The following is a 6,261-nucleotide window of genomic DNA, read 5'->3' on the forward strand; positions in this document are numbered from 1 at the left end:
ATTATCATCAGGGCAGTGACTCTCACAGACTACTAAGCGAGTCCTGAGAAATCCGAGATCGTTTTTCATATGATCGCATGCATTATCATCAAAAACAGCCCCCTCCTTCTGGCCTGTACAAAAATGTGCGCTAAACAGAAATAACGACAATGATGGAATTACAAAAAGTCCTAAAATCATTAAACGCCAATTATTTGAATCTACGAATCAACAATATTTATTAAATGAATTATTTTCTTCGGTTTTTCTTTTGAAAAAAAATTTAGTACGTTTAGTACGTCGAATAATTATTATAAAAGTCATCGTTGTAGTCGATGCATATTAATGAATATTATAGAAGATATAAATGCTTCATTTTTATGAAAAATACAAGTCTTTGATCAGATAAATGTAATACGATCATTATTGAATTTTATATTGAGACATTTATTATATAAAAAGTCAAGTTAATGTTTAATTTATTGTCATTTGAGAGTCAATCAATTATATTTCAAGAAAGTCATATTTTAATAAATTAAACTTTGTTTTATTGTAATTATTAATCCATTTATTCACGGGGGAACCTTACAGTTATTATTATTTTTCCTGAGAAACATACATACATTGCTCGAGCAGATAACTTGATTCATTTGAAGTCTTTCAATCATTTGATAAACTTGAATTGCTCTCATAATTCGAAAATTGTATAGAAAAAGACGTTAGGATAGTTAATGATCTATAGAGTCCTCCATCCAACACAGGTACGAGAGATCGCCCTCATAAAAAAAAAGCAAGCATCTCCATCTCATCCTATTTCAATGTCCTCTATTTATAAGCCTCTATTTTTTACAGTTACCAGCATTGAGTCTTCTTCTTCTTCCAAGTTAAACGAGTCCGAATCTTCTCTTGGAGAATCTGAGTCTGCATTCTCTATCGCCAAGAGCCATCTGCTTAAAGCAGCATCAATGGAGAGTAAATTATCTACATTGAGGAGTAATGTAACTCCTCAGATAAGTGTTTAAGATAATGAATAAATAAATAAATTTATTTTAAAATTGATGGGCTTCATTTTTCTTTGAGACAAATCCTCATCCCTTCTTATATTCCGGTAGTTGCGTTCATTTTTTTTTTTGTACCTAACTCTTTCTAGGCTTCACGCTACAATGTTTAATTTTGGCTTGATCGTAAGAAAGTCTTGAAATTATAATTTATATTTGAATCAAAATATCGTGAATATTGTTTAAATAGTATTGATAAGAACATTAAAGGAAAGATTATAGCCTACGTTTGTTAATGTGAATTGTTTATAACAAATTAAATTGTTATGAACAATTGAAAACGGGTCCTAAGCAATATATTCGAGTTCTTCCAACGCGTAATTTTTTTTTTCACTAAGATAAAGTTACAAACTGTGTAACATGAATAAAAACTTACTTTCGTTACTTATTAATCGGCCTAAATATTTTTAAAATCTCATGCTTCTATAGAATCTCAACAGTCACGCCAAGTTTTTGGTTGTTATGTTTATTGTGTCACTTACCGTAATAAATTTATTTTCAAAATAACAACCGAAGAAAAAAAATTCATTTAAAATATTGTTAATATTTAGATTTAAATACTTGGACGAAGTCGCGGAAATTTGCTAGTCCGAGTAGATAAATGTTTTTGAAGTGAAAACTTCTTTAGGTGCGTTGAGCGTTTTGGTAGAGGGTAAAATCCTCGGTTCGCGTCACCGACATGCTAATGATAATAGTATATCTATAGCTATGGAAAGCCAGACTAGCGCACGCGCAGTAGCCTGTGTACACGCATACACTAATACATCGACTATTTCTGACTGTATTATGTGCGCGTTGGACATTTTTTGGATAGGTATAACGACCTAAATTTTCATAACTCACAAATTGCAGGCCCATCAACATTTTTATTTCTTATTTTAGTTACCATGAACCTATTGTATCTTTTTCAGAATACAATGAAATGATTGAACAAACAGATAATTTAAGTATTGTCGGAATTAATGATGACAATGATGTAAATAATGAAAATAATGTTCAAACTTGAATTCATTGAAATTCGTGTAAATATAAATACTATGTATAATTAAGATAATTGTACCTTAATTATTATTTCAACCAGTTTGTATTTATATTTTGTCCATGATTTGTTTAATCCATCATATGTAACTAATAAATAAAACATTAAAAATTTCATATAATTTTTGCATATAACTTCAATTAGTCTTAACTAAATAGTTCCGTTTTTACTTCTATCGGCAGTCCCACGACTGCCTGAATTTTTTTTGTCCTGCATTATCATTCATAGTTTGTTTAACAAAGTTGCCATAAAGATAAGTATATATATTATGAATATACCGTAGTAGTAAGGTTTTCCTTTAACTATATTGCTGCGTAGTTGATACAGTGACGCTTTCTCGAGTGCGGAGTGGGGAGGAGTAGTCGGTCGTCGTGCTGCGATCAGCTCTCTTACGTTGTACGTTACTAACATGAAAGTAGTCGAGTCTGGAAAATTATGACACACTACTATCTCAGCGATGGCATTTCCCGGGACGCATATACCTGCACCTAGAACAGGCACAGGGATACACGTGACAAGCCCGAGGCCTTACGACATACCACTACGAGTCCGACCTCAATTGGCCAGTTGTACCTAGGCCTACACGTCATATTTTGACTTTGCCGCCCCAGGCACAGGGCTTGGAATTTGGCTTCCCGTAGTACTAACTTTCTCCGCTTTGGTCGGCGGTCGCTTATGCGTCTCGCGCTCGGCGTGTTCGACGTGCCCCCATTCAGACTGCCATATAGGGCAGTACGAAAGTGGGGTACGACGGATTATAGTCTAATCTGCCCCCGTTGTTGCGCGACATATCTTAAGAGCAGACACATCTATGCAACCCCGGGGGCCCAATCAAGAACGAAAGTTAGAGGTTTGAAGGCGATCAGATATCGCCCTAGTTCTAAACATAAACGATGCCAGCTAGCGATCCGCCGAAGTTCCTTCGAAGACTCGGCGGGCAGCTTCCGGAAAACCAAAGCTTTTGGGTTCCAGGGGAAGTATGGTTGCAAAACTGAAACTTAAAGGAATTGACGGAAGGGCACTTCACTAGGAATGGATCCTGCGGCTTAATTTGACTCAACACGGGAAACCTCACCAGGCCCGGACACCGGAAGGATTGACAGATTGATAGCTCTTTCTTGATTCAGTGGGTGGTGGTGCATGGCCGTTTTTAGTTGGTGGAGCGATTTGTCTGGTTAATTCCGATAACGAACGAGACTCCAGCCTGCTAAATAGACGTATTTTTGGTATCTTGAAGATCTAAAATTTTCAGATTATAGATTTTTACTACCGACGTACTAAAACTCTTCTTAGAGGGACAGGCGGCTTCTAGTCGCACGAGATTGAACAATCACAGGTCTGTGATGCCCTTGGATGTTCTGGGCCGCACGCGCGCTACACTGAAGGAATCAACGTGTCTTCCCTGGCCGAAAGGCCCGGGTAACCCACTGAACCTCCTTCGTGCTAGAGATTGGGGCTTGCAATTATTCCCTATGAACGAGGAATTCCTAGTAAGCGCGAGTCATGAGCTCGCGTTAATTACGTCCCTGCCCTTTGTATACACCGCCCGTCGCTACTACCGATTGAATGATTTAGTGAGGTCTTCGGACTGATACACGGCAATGTTTCGGCATTGCCGATGTTGTTGGAAAGATGACCAAACTTGATCATGTAGAAGAAGTAAAAGTCTTAACAAGGTTTCTGTAGGTGAACCTGCGGAAGGATCATTAACGTATTAACAAATTTCATATAATCAAGAGTGACTGCTCGTCACTCGCGCCATGTCACGTCTCCACTTTTTGCCCTCTCCCTCTTTTTGTCACTCTCTCTCTCTGTCATGATGCGCTTGACGGCAGACACTTTTATGCACAAAATTTCTTCCTTTACCTCACCCCGCAATTCTATGTTTTTTATGTACCCAATAATTATATAATCTATGGGCAAATTATGCATACATTCGCCATATAATTCATATATGAGCTTTTATTTGCAGTATCAGTAATTATTTTCTATGAACTGCAGATTATCATACATAGTCTATGTATATTCATTATCGAGCTCTTAATATTCATGACGATGATAAATATGTAGAGTATTTGTTAAATCTATGATGTTTAATTGTTATTAATTATCCACATTCGTAAATTATCTATTTAATTTTTTCGAAGATAGCAAATGGCTCATAACTTTTTTTTCGTGCCATACAGATGGTACACTCGTTTTCATTGATGCCTAGTTTGTGATCAATGAGAAATTACCGACCACTGGAATGATTTTTGTGTGCATATGTATGCTTTGGGTAAGTTTACTATGAAAATGTGCGAGAACAACATACAAGCGCCATCTGAACATCCTTAGAATAGAGATTCACTACAAAAAATGGCTGAGTTCATTAAACACGAATTTCAATGAAGTGTTTTTCTTAATTAACATAAAAACTGTGGCACATAGAGGCAAATAATCCTTGGATACGCCATATAAACCATGTGTGAGCTATTATTTGCAATATGAATAATGATTTTTCATTACCTAACAATAAAGATATGAGTCCATAACAACCAAAAGTTCGAATTTTTAGGAAAAATATTTCATCCATGGGTGAAAGTTGAAGTTTTCGCCTTGTATGTTGGTATGAATTGTCCATAGCTTATACAAATTATATATGTCTACTCATTGGACTATTATGATGAGCTAATAATATGTATATATAATAAGATAAAAATCTGCGAAATTTATTGAATTGATCATGTCGAAGTGTATAATAATAAATCGATTTACATGTACAAATAATAATCTTATGTATTTTTTGTTATATCACTCAGGTAATATGAGAATGTACTATCGTAAGAAACTATAGTGGGAAAGTATATCTGGCTCAATAGTCTGTAAATTAGTTGGTAAAATGGTTGTAAATCAACAATGTGATTAAAGTGATGGTAATAATTTTAACAGTTGACGAGCAAGCACATCCCCCACCCTCTCTTACCAAGCCTGAAGCTTATGTTATCTAAACGTAAACAAAGCAAATGGAAATATGCTGGCTCTGTAGTCAGAAGGTTCGACAGTGATTTTACCGAACGATGTTTGATTGAAATTGCGGCAAAATTTTTTTTTCATCTAAATTGCATGTAATTACAATTTTATCAAGCCAAAGATGAGTTTTAAATCTCAATTTTTATGTAAAATTATTTTTCAATTAATCGATGACAAATGAGAAAATATTTCAACAGAGCCATTAACCTTTTTTGTACAAATACATTGATAATAGCCTTTTAACAACTTATTAACAATAAAAAATAGTTTAAACAATCCGCAGCGAGTTCAGGCACTTTGCGGGCAAGCTTTACCTCCACTCTCTGTGCCCAAGCCTGCAGCTTATAATTTACAATCATAAATGCCTAGATTATAAACACGATAGCTCTGCGGTCAGAGCGCTAAACTTACTAAATTATAGATTAATAATATAGCAATTAGCTTATTATCATCGAAGTTCCTTGGATCTATAATTTTTTAAACATTAAGTACTATGGAAATTCTTGTATCCTGTGAATTTAACATTCCTAATGTAAAGAACGAACATCGATTCAGCTTAAATATATACTTTAATCAAGTGTTTTACAAACAGCAATCTTAAATTTTCCGCTGTTCGTATGTATTCGGAGAGTGTTAATGCTTCGCTGAAGACATCCGACAAAAAGTCTCACACGTTATGACATCTATCATCAATGAAGTAGATCATTTCTCTGTACCCCACGTACAAATACAGGTCTTAGTGTCTGTTTTCGTTATCTATTTGAAAAGACCGCGCCAAGTTTTTGGTATATTTTAACATATCTGTTAAAATAACCAAAATTGCTTACAAAACATATTTTTTTGTTAACGTTTTTTCTTACACGTTAATAAATTTTTTTGTTCACAGTTGATGAATTTTTTCCTCTATAAATATAGTCCACTACATGCTAACTAATGCACATTTTTTTCAAAGAATTATATGATTACACTATAAACATATATGTATGCTCAAAGGATTAAATGAGGACAGATGCCCAGCTGAGTGTAGATTTCGAGGACATCTGTAGACTTTGGGGACAGTCCTCAAACTATCCGTATTTTCAACGTATAGTTTGGGGACAAAAGAGAAATCATATAAAAAATTGCAATAAACTGACAGCAGATGGTGGTGTAGGTGTAAAATGTTACAAACAG

Source organism: Chelonus insularis, unplaced genomic scaffold (genome assembly GCF_013357705.1).
Source record: "Chelonus insularis isolate UGA/USDA-ARS -01 unplaced genomic scaffold, ASM1335770v1 contig_6_pilon, whole genome shotgun sequence".
NCBI classification, from domain to species: domain Eukaryota; kingdom Metazoa; phylum Arthropoda; class Insecta; order Hymenoptera; family Braconidae; genus Chelonus; species Chelonus insularis.